A 15,191-nucleotide genomic window follows, 5' to 3' on the forward strand; every position below is an offset into this window, starting at 1 on the left:
CAGCATTTTATGTGATTTCCGACTTTCTTCTCTTCTGAGTCTCAGAATTTCGGTTAATAGTATTTATTATATTTATTGGTCGGTGGAATTTGTACATCGGCTTTGCCTTTAACTTTACCAGACGTGATACTGAAAAACATGCTTAAATAGCAACATGTCATTTTAGCAAATTTGACTCCACGCATGAATTAACTGAATCTTAATTTAGCTAAAGTGCTAACAATTTCATTATGAGAATATACTTTATTTTAAATTAGTGACATTTTGAATTAGCGAAATTACAGATTAGCTATATTAGCTAAAATACCATGCTAGCTAAAAATACATGTTTTACAGTACTTATAACCAGTGTAATTACGGACATTTATATTAAGAATTCATCGACGGTAAGTGCAGCGAAGTGGACCAATCATAGTTATATTATTTATGATGTATACTATCAGTAATCAGACGTGGGACTTGGTAAATGGTGGTTTCGTCATAAACACAATTAAATTTTCATGTACAGTGCAGTGCCACATATGGTATGTATATAATGCAATTATCATATACAATTAGTACAACGGAAACGGAAAGGGGTCGTTGAACTAGATGAGTTTTATGAGACATTGAAAAGTTATCTCTTAAGGTAGCTCGCTACTAGTCAGTTGTTGTCGGGGTTTTTTAAATGTGCACATTTAGCAATGGCAATACTCCGTGTCTATTTATATTTCTGTCTATAATCAATTGTTTCCGTATTGGTATGTGGGCATTTTCGGTTCACCGCCAATCTGTTGTGTTTTTTTTTATAGAAATCCCGTAAAATGATATGCGTAACATGCAGCGTTTTCCATAGGAGACAATGAACACATATTTTCCCGTAAAAATCCACTAAACATATTGTCATTTTTTTTAAATTTTAGAAACCAAAACGTATCATGTAAGACATTATATATTTTTCACTATATGTCACCGAGTAATTATTTTAAATATTGCCACACAGGAAACAGTGGTGTACAGTGAAACAGACAAAACATGCTATTTCCACTGTATGTTTGTAATCGATTTTTTCTTAACTGAGTATGGAGTTTTATATTTTAATTATATTTTCTTCATTCTTATATTATATCAAATATGAGAAAATAAAGAATCTGACTACTTTTTGGATAGCGTTCTACCTTTAGCCAGAGTGTTTCCAAAGTGCACAGCATTGAAGATTTTATGTAATTAATGGAACAAATATATCGTTATTTAGACATAGGGGAATAGCATGTAAGAATCTCATAAAATCTCCAAAACGTTCTATCTACAAAAAATTGGAAATTAATTTTGCCAATGAAATGTACAATAATGCTAAGCTTATGACGGATTATACATATGTTCTCAATTTAAATATTAAATCTGTTATAGGTCTCCGCAATGACATATATGTGAGAATGTCTATTTATCGCAACATTGAGTATATATCCCACTAGTGTATGGTTTATCCCCTTCATCAGACGCTAAAAAACTCAGTTATTTTTATTTTAACAATAAGACAATGAATTAATATAACAAGTGTGCCTACCCATCATAAGACATTTTCAAATATGTTTTCCATGCCACGATTGAACAGAATAAGTGGAAATAGAATTAAGGTTACATATATATTGTACTTTATTATCCGTTATTTTTCCATCCAACTCTATCTGTTCTACTCATTTGTACTTATAGTATTTGGATTAATACGTCAGAGGTTTTTGCACCTTGAATACTTTGTTACAAAGTGTTGGAGATACTGTGTTTGGAGAGTGTGAAGTACTCATATGCCGTGTCTTCCCGTTAAAATATTGGTGCAACTTACTACACGTTCTCAATTCTTTATCTTTATAATGTATGTGTTAATTTTGAACCAAACAAACAGACATTTCCCATTTGCAACAGATCTTAATGAAAATTTTGTGACAGATGACATTCGAAGTGTTAAATAAAAGAACCCGGATGTCGACGGAAGATAAACCTGGAAAGGCGTAGTTCAAAACATACAAAAAAACAATAGCGGAACGGTCTAAAACAATTATCGTTTTTTGAGATAGGAGTTTATAGTTCTTGAATTAAGAGAATATAACACTGAACATTTTGAGGTTAACTTAATATTAATATGCGGTAATTACATCGTGATTTGAATAAAAGATTCTTTCGAGGAAATAACTGCTCAAATGCGCTTTAATGAAACGTTTAATTAACAGTACGTACCACTAACTTCAAACACCATGCTATAGAATAGTGCTATGTTTCAGCAAAGGAAATGTGTTTTGCTTCCACAGAATATTGATATCCACTGGGACCATCAACACGCATATATTATATGCAAATTAGAACATAACAAAATTCAATTCGTAAATACACTAGTATGACTGTTTTGGTTACAGACTAAGAAATGTAAACATAAAACAATCCTTATATGGCGGCATGCATGTTGCAAATTTTCCTAAAACGAAACAGTCATGACACGATGATATGATGGTATTTACCGACGTAGTACTTACTTGGTGCCAAATTTTACGTGGTGTCCCTTTTAGCACATCCATCCATTCATATATAGAGAATTGAGTGTGAACGTTTCAAATGACGACTTTTAAGTCAATATATTTTCAAATTGATTTAGATTGACTCTGATCAGAGGATGCCTGGCAACACTTATTCTCTGGCATTAAAAACAAACGCAAAATCACAATCAACTAAAATCAGTGTATATTTTATCTGATTACTGGCTTTGAGAAGTTTGCTCTTGAACTACGCCATTCTTTGTAAATTGATGTTTCGGCGGTGCACTTGACAATGTTGTCCCATGACCTTGAGACCAGGATTTCCAGCAAACAAAAGTGACAAACAGAAACATAAAACTGATTATTAATATAATTTAATGCGTCACAAAATGACTTTATTATTCCGTTGTTATAGACAGTGCTTCCTCTAAAAGGTAATCGTCTCAGAGAGTACTGTCCGAGTTCCTTCCTCCCTTTCCTTCAAGTTCCGCCATTTATACATCTAATATAGTTATTTTAATATATATTCGTACATAAATCATGTGAGGGGAGGTTGTGTGTCGAATAGAACAGCGATACAGGCCATTTACGTTTGGTAGAAGAGCTACAGTGTATTCAAACCCTTCATTAGACAACCAAGTTTTCATAAGCCTACTAGATTATATAGAACAGATACGATCGATGGCTACGCCGTTGATTACATAAATATCTAAGTGGCTTGGGCATAGTTATTTTTCTGTTAAGGTAGCAACAGGGGAATCTGTGATTCAGGCACATTATTACAACAACTATGCATCACCAGAATACTTAGATATGAACGAGTACATGTGCCGTACCAAAATTTGTCGAAGGGGTAACAAATAAAATTCGCTATTTTCGTTTTTTCTTGTTTACTATTCTATTGAATAACTCCCGTGAATTTCATGGGACGTTGTAAGATGGAAAAGTGGGTCTCGCTAGTTCTAGTTACGACCAAATAACTCCAGACATGCTACCGATAATTCGTTGTTGTAATTAGAAAACTAAAGCAGTGATAAAAAAAAAAATTAGAAATCATCACTATAACGAACACACACAAAAAAACAACAGTGTGGAATAATTTAATGTGAATCGAGAAAACTATCCCCACAAATGGCAGATATCAAATTTGAATGATTTACTTAATGACGATATCGTTTGTCACAAATGAATTATCAAACATCATCGGCGTCAAACTAAATTTTCAGAATCATTTCCGATTAATCAACCATTTAGACGCTGGTGATATTCTAGGCATTGGAGTGCCTTGGGCTTGGAGGGATACTATTTCGAACAACCTAGTCTGACATATCAAAATTACACAAATCAACGCTGTCTTCTCTGAAAAAAGTTTTCCACGAACATCCAATACATACATTGCGCCTCTGGACATATTATATGATGTGGCTAATGACTTATGACAACGTATTCACTTAATGTGAATGTGAAATGTTTGGTATTCTGTTGAAATTCTTCCCAATTGAAACAGCAAATGACAAGAACATTATTACATTTCATGCCAGGAGAGAGAGAGAATATTCTCATAAGATGACAGGCTATTTACCAGCGCAGACACGTAATTTATTTTTCGAAACGAGATTTACCCGGACTTACAAATAGTTTCATTCTGACTCTTGACCTCAAACCGAGTAAGTGATGCAACAATATTATATTCCCATAAAAGCAATATTCTTTAAACAAATATATATCTTTAATAGGGTTTCTAATTGCTTTGATTTATTGTCACAACTGACAGAAATGACAATCTCAGACACTACTTAATCACCAGTTCCGGATTTACGTACGTTTCTGCTTCTTATAACATTAGTATTCGTGCACGTATTTGAGTGAGACAAGATTTCGTTGTACGTCAATTTTTATGTAGTCTCCGACCCCATTCCAAGAGACAACACATTCTAATTACCAAGGTTTCCCGGATAACGTGTCCCTCACGCCAATCAGTCGATAACGTGTCTAACACTCATTTCAGGATTGCTCTCAATGCGTCGGATCGATCAAGAGCGATAACCAACTTTGACGTAATTATACTTCACGGTATCCCTCGGAGAGTGATTCATGAACGTTCTAGTGCTGTTCTATTTCTACTGTATGATCTAATAGTTGGAATCGCAACTCTATATTTAAGGTGTATATTGTGGTAGGGGAAATACATCGGTCGGGAAAGACGATATCACAGAGAGACGTTCGATTGATGGTTGAAAGAACTCTGATTTATTCTGCAAATGGTCACGCATTATATAGCGCACATGAGAGGTGCCACCAAAACAATACATGGCGTTGACCAGGTGTCAAGGATTAATTAAATCAATTAACAGGATTACAATAATTAAGATCAAACATAAATAAAGTATAAAGTAAGTATGAACATAAACATAAACATAGAGAGTGACGCTGTCCGCCCGACAGGAAAAATAAACAAAAACAGTTTCCCACATATATTCACTGTTACGCAATACGCATTACGTAATATAACGCGTAATCAACACCTTTGTTGGCGTACAATTGTTTTTACTGGAAATCAATAATTATATTCACTTCACGCGCAAAAGAGCTGGAAGCACTGCATTGTGGGTGGAAATGAACCCCTGTGGGAACACGTTAGGTTTCTCTGGCAATTGAAGAGTATGATTTGTCTTTGTAAATACTTTATGCACGTCCATATTTAATAGGCCACGCTTTCTTGTACTCTCTTAGGGTGCAAATTTCACTATAATGAAAACTTCTCAATTAGTTTGCAGTATCTTTTGAAACATTGTCAGCGGTGTTCAAGTTTGTTATGACTTTGCTTTCAGTCGTTATAAATTTGCATATTTAAAGTCTAACTTTAACTGGTGAAAATAACTGTTGACATGTGTGCAATGGGTGATAATACCCATACTTCATTAAAAATGACACTCACCAAAGCGTATTTATTAAGCGTAAATTACCCCCAAAATACTTTCCCGTTTGTCGAATCCCACGCCATGTTTCGACTACGACTACGACGCTATGGCCTGTGTTTGTCCTGTTTTACGTTCGATTTCACATATATCACAAGATCTCACAGTGAACGGAAAACGGTCTGTTTAATTACACATAGCATTTCGCTTTAAAGTATACCCCAAATAGTGTAGTTGTTGTACTTGTTAATGTACCATATATGTTGTGCGAACAAGTGCCATATTTTGCGTGATAATTTATTGTTTGATTGCCTCAGCTCGATCTAAAATGGTAAAGTCGTATATTTTGGTGCAGCGTATTTTCCCAGCTTCATTGACGATATGATCACAGCATTTATATTCTGCTTTGGTGGTCTCCCTGAAGATGGTTAAGGCTAATCTCGTGTCAAAATCGCAGATTGAACTAGGACGTGTTAAAAATGCCGTAAGCGTTCAAATCGCTGAACGCTTTATTCTCAACGCTTTTTGCATCTGGATGACTTCGTTTGACATCTAAGGGTCATTCGTGTTACCAAAACTTTAAAAAGGATTCTTTGTAACTCAGCTATACGTTGATATAAATTATCGAGTTTAGTTACGCCCTTTAGTCGACAATTACTCGCTTGCACCTAAACGACATTTTGGGGTTCCAACTTTCTAAGAATGATAGTTACGTCTAGGTTAAGTGTCCAACTATTCCAATGATCAAGCGACCTACTATCACCAAGACGCCGTAGTCAGGCGGCGTTCGTTTACGATACATTGCTATTCAGACCAAATCCCACGAAAGAAACATTTTTTATTTGGATATTTGAGTTCGAAATCTTAAATCTCAAAAACTGAAATTCAGCATGCTGAAAGCCATGATGTAAAAGTCAAAATGAAATCAAATGCGGGCAACAACCGATGAGCCTCTATGAATTACTTATATAGGTTTTATCTTGTTTTTTTTCAGTTTATATTCAGTCTGTATTATAAATAGTACATGTTTTAAATAATGCAGTGGATTCGCCTGAATTGAACACAGGCTCCACGAATTCCTAAAATAACAAAATAAGGATTCGTCGTATCGTGTATGATTACTGAACAACACTGTAGCGCAGGGGCAGACCAATGATATGTGCGTTCTGGAAAAGTCCAGAACGGCTGTCCGGTCTGCGGCCGTCGGGCCTCGGCACTAATTGTTTCAAGCTTTAATAGCCAACATTCAGAATGAATGCAACACTATGCAAAGTCGTGACACACTCTGATAAACGCTCCTCTTCCGATGGCTGCCATCGAGTCGGTCGAACGCTACATGGTGCCTCTTCTTTCGTTTATTTTTCGCATACAAAAAAGTCATAGTTTTGTTACACTATTTTGAAGCCCGCGGCAGTATTATATAACACAGTAAAGCTAAGCGGTTAAACAGTTGAATTATATTGCGCATGAAGAAGAATGGGTGTCTGTGGTGAACATGCGCAATGGAAAAAAGTATTACGCCACCTTCATCTGGCTTTCTAAACAAAGTGAACATGTTTTCACCCCAACCCCGAATGTCTTGCACACTTGATCCTAAAGGGACATTTGATTCCTCGTCATCAAATGGTAATATTTCTACTTTAAATTGACATATACATCAACATCGTTTTCCACAATTCAACTACGTGTTATGAATATTAAACCATGTTTACGACACCCTGTAATATAAACATATAAATTGATAAACTTTCTATCAATGCTATTTCACACATATTTTCACGTGAATTCTCGTCATAAAGGGAATTCACATTCTTTCTAGCATGGCGAATCGATTACAATAAATATAACAATTTATCTCATATACATACATAAATATATATATTCATCAACATTCCTCAACCATATAACCTTACTCTACAGAGAATACTGAAACAAAGCCATGATATCCCAAGGGATTAATGATGCATATGCTTCGTATACTGTAATCGAAGTGAAAAATTGTGTCCTGTTTCTAGAAATTCCTGCGTTTTTAATTATGAAATTAATTATACATAATGGAATGATGTTACGACGTATGCTGAATTCTGTATCCTATTATTCAGTGAACGCAATTTACGTTAATATAATCAACGAATTGTTGGTGTTAGGTTCGTATGTAATTTTCAATTAAGTTGATAAGGGCTCTTAGTATGTATACTCACTGACCATTCAAGATCACTGTATATCACGCTTGGATTAGTAATACATAAAACGTACCAAATATTACATGATAGAATAGAACAGAATGAAATAGAGTGAATTGAAATTGAATTAAATGGGATATAATAAAATAAGATAAAATAAAACAGAAGAAAGGAAAACAAACTATGGAGGTATATATATAATCGTATTGAATATTGAATATGTTTTTTATAAAAGTACAACAAAATAATGAACAACCCCACGTGGTCTTCAAGTTGAATACCGACAATTCAGCCACATTTTTCAATCATAATTCATGTCGTGTTTAATCCAACATTGCCGGGTGTCAGACAAGTTACATTTCATTTTCATGAGTCACTTCATCGTTTTTTTTTATTGACTCTCTACTCTGGCCATCCATTGAATATTTCTGTGTGCGACGCGTGTCAAGAAATGCAAATCAAAATCAATATTTAATGATGAAAGTAAAATATCCTAGACATCTCCGATATATCGATGATGATTAATGCATTATAAAAATGTACCATATAATACGTATTAAGTATTCACATACTACAACGCAGGAATATTAACTATATATCATCAGAATTCACACGACGACATATATTAGTCTAGGCTCTTAAAAAAATGTATAAATGATTCTTCGATATTCTTTCATGAATCCGGTGGGCTTTGTACTAATGGCTTGTATAATTCTACCACGGAAAGAGATTCTATGCGACAGACAACGAGCATGGCAGGTGGGTAAGAAGGATGCAACAGTCTGCTAGCGGATATTGCTGAGTTAATTCAAGTGCGATAAACCAAACAAGGGACGACTAATGTGCGCTCTGAAGTTGGGAGAGGATTGTCAAAGGAAACGTTATTATTGTCCTTGGATTCGCGTATGAGTCAACGCTTAGGTCAGTGCTGGAAGATCGTTGATTGAAGCATAACAGACTAGAAATTAGATCGATCAAAATGCGACAACTTAAATATATGCAAATATAAATATTAATACTTCCCTAGTTTGATAATTGATAAATAAACTAGAAACATACTAGAAATGAGATCGATCAAAAAGCGTCAACTTGAATATTTTTGTTTGTATTGTGGATTTGAGATTTTTATAGACTGTCTGTATCATTCCTGCTGTTTTTCACGCAAACAGTGCCGCTTTCTTAGGGACAACTTACGCATTTCTCACAATACTTGTGTATGATTTAGTTGTGTTTTCGAAGTATTTAATTGGCCTGACCCTGCTAACAGTAAGTGATTGTATGAGTGGTTGATATGCATCTGCAATCCTATAAAATAATAATAATAATAATAATTGTGCTGGTCAAGTTGGTCGGCCAGTGATTTCTATGTAGGTATGTTATTTTAGATAAACGAGCTTTCCACTTTTTCCCATTGCGCATGTTTTCCACATACACCCATTCTTCTTCCTGCGCAATATAGAGCCTAGCTTTACTGTGTTATATAATACTGCCACGGGCTTCAAAATAGTGTAACAATATTATGACATTTTTGTAATGCGAAAATAAACGAAAGAAGATGCACCATGTAGCCTGCGACCGACTCAAAGGTATTCATTGGAAGAGTATGAGCGTGTGTCACGACTTTGCCTCGTTCCACTAGCTATTGAGTAAAAAGATTTACCATGTTCTATTACTATATCTATTATTATCCCGTGAGTGCAAGAGGTATGATGTCATGTGTACTTTAACTGCGTGCATTGCATACACAAGATCCATGTTTCAATATTACGCCACGGAGAAGCATTATTTCTGTTTACGGTTCGGAACTGAAGCAGGTGAAGCTCTGAAAAACACACAAACAAATTTTCATTATCAGAAAATCAACAACTCATTGGTTAGACTGTTGGCATATGGTCGTCGCCAGTAATTATCAGATACTTCCCCTTAAGGAATTTTACACTACGCTGAATATTACTCATAGGATAACAAATTATTAATCATAAAGTCACTGATGACTCGACTGGAAATAATCATATACTATAGTGTTTCATACTAATAAACTCACGCAACTTTGACTAAGCAGCGGACATGGTTCTAGATTACATTCATATTTAAAAGTGTTTTTTTTAAAGTAACGGAATGATCTTGAAAATTACTATATGTCATGTTTTATTTCATTTACTGTAAATTTGTGTTTAGACTGGCAGCATGGGGGTAGGCATTTAACGTGTGTATATCTTCCCTCAGGACCCCGTCCTTAGAGATATTCAAGGTCACTTAGTCCAGTTTCCACATCAATCACAATAATTATGGGTCATTACACTCGGGCATCAAGACGTGTGACTCAAACGATCATCTATTTTGTTCCAGTTTCTGACGCGGTGACCTTATTATATTACTACAGACGAATATGTTCAGGTTGCCCCATTCATTTGCTCACAGCAGAGTTAATTTGTTACTACCAATCTACTTTTTTAAGCAAACTCAATTCACAAGATCATGGTGATTCACCATTGGCATAACATTTGACGAATCTCCAGGAGCGGACACACCGATGATTATTTGTTTATCAAATACGAAGAGCAAAATTGCTGGTATATTGTAAAACATGTCTTTTTAGCGAATTTGGCGGGAGAACTGGTTCGCTGATTCAAGATGTCGCCAATGACTTTATTATAAATTCAAAATGGCTACAACGTCTTTTTTCTCCACATACACTATGTAAACAACACAAATGAAACGTACAATAGATACACTTTATTGAAAAGTAAATTAACACACAAAAATAAACGTATTCATTGTGGTCATTATTTCAATGAAAATAAATATATGAAGTGGTACTGATATATTATTCAGAAATTAGTAGTACTTAGTAATTTTTGAGTCCCAATATAACGGGTCAATATTCTGGATGTAACGCAGCAACGATACCCGCTTTATCAAATCCCCGTTGAATCAGTTTTTTATGATTGCGAACAGAATTAAATTACACTTTACTGTTTTTATTTGTTTTTATGGAGATGATAACTGTGCATTTGTTTTGACGCGCGACAGACAAGTATTGTGCCAAAACAGGAAATCAACAATGACAAGAGAGATTCGCTAAATCAATATTCGCTATTACGTCATTTTACCACAATTCGCTAAAATTGCATGTCGCTTTTTCAACATGTTTTACAGTATGTTTGAGATGGTGCGCAATTATTTCATATATTCGAACATTTCATCGACGTCAAAAGTTGTCACACCTTGTGCTGCACAGTTATAAAGTATTCACACGGGAAACGATATCTTAATGGGTCGCCTAGAAGTCAAAGCTAATTATAATACAATATGTCGTATATTCAAATTTTAACAAGCGTAAATATAATGCATGTTAGAACCTATGTTAAAGAACGGTGGTCGTCTAGCCACGCATGCGCAAGATATGGGTCTCATAAGAACAAAGATTGCGCCTTTGTTGCGTAGACCAATGATTGGGGCGTTAATAATTTCTTTGGTGATTGGAAGGCATCGAAAGAGGTAATGGTAATTAGTGCACGTTGCGCCCGGGTCAAAATGTGTGCGCATTGGATTATGGGGAAAATCAGTTTTCATCAACACAAATGACGCACTTGCGCAGCGCGACGACCACCGCCTTTAAGGTTAACGTACACGTCGATAGGAGTAATAAATTGCAGTAATGCGCTTATTACAGTTAACTGGTAATGCAACATAACACAACACTGTCATTGTAGCCCTATTATGCAATATGCTTTTTGTATCTGCATATGAACTTGGCACAGACAGAAAATTGCAAATGTGATTTCAAATATTGTAATTTTGGATATGTATACTCAACTAAATAACTACAACTGCTGAACACATTCGCATGTGCGGACCCACAAAACGAGAATAGAATATTTATAATAGTAAATGCCAAAGATACAATACTCGTATAAAATTGTTAACGTTTCAATGGACTATATCGCCATGTGTGGTATAATGTCTATCACGTCTTCCTGAATGGCATCTACACCACTACAGTAAAAAAAAACTTTCAGAGTTTTTATACGTAGTTCTCAAAAGTATTGAACACTTAAATGATAAAACGGTACGACACGATACGATACACAGAGCTTGGTATCCAAAGGTTAATAGACAAAATGAGGATCTCTAACTAAAACATTTTTAAAAATTTAGATACTGAGTTATTTATTAGAATTTATGGAGATTGTAAATGTATGATTAATATTAAAATATCCAGAAATATTCAGTCAATTATGACATACACCTGAGTCCCATACTAAATTTTAAATTACTAACATGCCATGTCACAGCACTCAGAGCATTAAAACGGGAGGGGTCGTCACCTGCGCACGCGCGGGAATTGAGTCCCAGGCGACGATAACAACACACGCTAAAAAAACCAAAGACTCATGGGTAGACGCTTGTTTGTAATTAATGACACGCCATGGCCATCTGACGCATGCGCAGGTGACGACTCTCCCGCTTTAAGGCACTGTTGAGATTTGTTATGAGATCTGACATTTCATCTAATGACGTAATAATGTTAATAAATTTATGCTTAAAACATTGTTATTTTTTAGTTTCTACGCGTTACCGAGGCATGTTGAATTTAGATAGACGTTGGCATTATGAGCTTAACAGAGTATACGAGATGAATACGAATGGAAAGAATGTGAAAAGAAGATTAAGATATTGGAAGTTAGTCAAGTGTTTTAAAATTAATTTGTTAAAACACTGGTAAACTAAATGTTGGGCTAGTATGACTTCTGGTATGACATGCATATGCCTTTGTCGAGGGCGATCAGACGGGATGTGCTTTTCTGGACGTGTTGTAATACATTGCGCTGTAATAGACTGAGAATTAACAAGACAAGATTTAGGTAGATAAATTTGAGTCAAGTCTTCAGTGAAAATTACTGTCGGATGAGTTTGATATGAAAGGAACATATAGAAATAGATTGTTGCGATCAAATAGTTTGGTAAGATGTCACAATAACTTCTAAATTGAATTGCAAGATAAATGAACTCGGATGTATTTTAACACTTACAAAAATTCGCGGGAATTGATCCAAACAAATAATTATTCTGTCAAAGGTTATATCTGTTTTAATTAAATAAAGGTTATTTGAAGCAGTATGTTCGTTGCTATAGTATAATTATATATAGCGACAAATATATTTACGGGCTTTCAATTCCACGTTTTAATAATTAAATTTCCCGTTAATTTGCCAGACGCGGTGTCGGGTTTAATTTACACGAGAATTATGCGAATAATGAAAAGCCACGCAGCGTTGTAACAGTTTTAGACATCTCTAACGATTGTGGACGGGAAGGTCAACCGGAATATCGCCCTAGCGGCTTTGGACAGACTTAGTCATATAGAAAACGACACTAAAATCTTGTGGTGTCGTATGCAATAGATCGTAGACGCAAATAACCGTCAATAAATCGTTAAGAAACAATAGAGCCACGGGAATTATGTTCACCCCTCAAATAGTGTTCATTTCATTCCGTCCTCGCGTCCACTGTTCTCACTTCAGCGAGATCTTAGCTGCAATTCGCGTCTAGGTTCTATAAACCAATCATTAAACTTAATCAAATGAATTGATATCTGTCAAAACTCTGAAATAAATGGATCAATAATTTGGCGAGTTTAATAATATCGTTTTCACAAAATTATATGTTCGGTCATGAAGTATTTTTATTTTTGTCAAGCAACGTTCATGTCAGCTTCAAAGGTTGTAAGTTGCGTTAACCTTATTATCCAGGGCTTCATCCACAAATACACAGAGTACATTCGGCATGTCCCTCGTGGATGTTAGTTGACTTAGTTATTACAGTACTGCTTATCTTCAGATTAATATTCTGTGTACGATTTGAATTTATATTTGTGGAGTCTATCCAATTAATTTTATTAGGCGGTTAAAATGTGGCAATTCTGGGTAAATGCCTTCATTATATAACTCTAATAGTATAATATGATCCTGCGATGGAATTGGGATGAAGACGGTAGGGCTATATGAAACGAAACTATAAACAACGTTTTGGCGCATGGTGTTAAATAGCGGAAAAACAACAACCAACAATACATAGACAATAACTAAAACATGATCAAAACAGTGAAAAGTTTCCATGGTGTACAACCAAGAGGTGATGTCAGGTGTTTCGGCAAGAGTCAGCAATACCTGTCCCACTTGTGTCACCTGCCGTTAATCTCATTCATAATCAAACGGTCTCTGTAAAAGCTCAACGTCTATATCAGACAAGTGGTATCCTGTCTTATCATTATGTAACCAAGGATTGTCCTTAGATTCGAGTTCATGGTACAACTAGGGATCACAATGTGTTCCCATAGGAATGCCGATATTTTATTCCTGCTCAACTGAGATGTTTGTTGCCTCACATTACAATAGCAGAAAATCATCAACGATGGAATAATTAAAATTACAAAGTCGATTGCCAATTGTATATGTATATGCCATCTTGGTATATTGAGGTAACTACCATAGTTTATTGACCCCTTTATATATTGTGATGTTGTTGAGGTATATTGGAAATCCCTGGATTACTGTACTTACCAAAACCACAGCCCCATTGTTGAGGGACTGTGTCACAACTAATAAATCCCATGAACAGGTATCAGATAAAAACGCATAAATACTAAATATTTATTACATATTATTTGTTTGTTTTGTGCAGACAGATTTTGTAGTCGATATTGTTTTCTCTAGATGAGAGTGAAGAAAAAGGGACGACGCGATCACGGCTTAGTAATTTGTAATCCAAAAAGGTTGTTGGTAAACCAATCAATCAGGTTAAGCTGATTACGTCGATAATTTCCATTGGTATGTAAACTACATTAGATCTCATCTAGAATCACCGGAGTACTAAATAGCTTGAATCGCTAACATTTAATTGCTTGAACGAGGTTGGAATCTGTTGAATCAAATCCATACTTCGTGTGAAAGTTGTACAAACGTCCTTATTTTCAAATAGCCGCCGAGATCACGTTGGAGCGAGAGTGTCACGTGACTTTTTGTTGGCTCTCAAATAATGTTCCATTCTCTACCGTCATCGACAGAGACATAATCAGGGCCAAATAGGTCATAATCAGGGCCAAATATGTCCTAATCGGGGCCAAATATGTCCTAATCAGGGCCAATTATGTCATAATCAGGGCCAAGTATGTTCTAATCAGGGCCAAATATGTCCTAATCAGGGCCAATTACGTCATAATCAGGGCCAAATATGTTCTAATCATGGCCAATTATGTCATAATCAGGGCCAAGTATGTTCTAATCAGGGCCAATTATGTCATAATCAGGGCCAAATAGGTCATAATCAGGGCCAAATATGTCCTAATCGGGGCCAAATATGTCCTAATCAGGGCCAATTATGTCCTAATCAGGGCCAAATATTTCCTAATCAGGGCCAAATATGTCATAATCAGGGCCAAATATGTCATAATCAGGGCCAAATATGTCATAATCAGGGCCAATTATGTCATAATCAGGGCCAAATATGTCCTAATCAGGGCCAATTATGTCATAATCAGGGCCAAGTATGTTCTAATCAGGGCCAAATATGTCATAATC

This window comes from Saccoglossus kowalevskii, chromosome 22 (assembly GCF_978046115.1).
Source record: "Saccoglossus kowalevskii chromosome 22, keSacKowa6.1, whole genome shotgun sequence".
NCBI lineage: Eukaryota > Metazoa > Hemichordata > Enteropneusta > Harrimaniidae > Saccoglossus > Saccoglossus kowalevskii.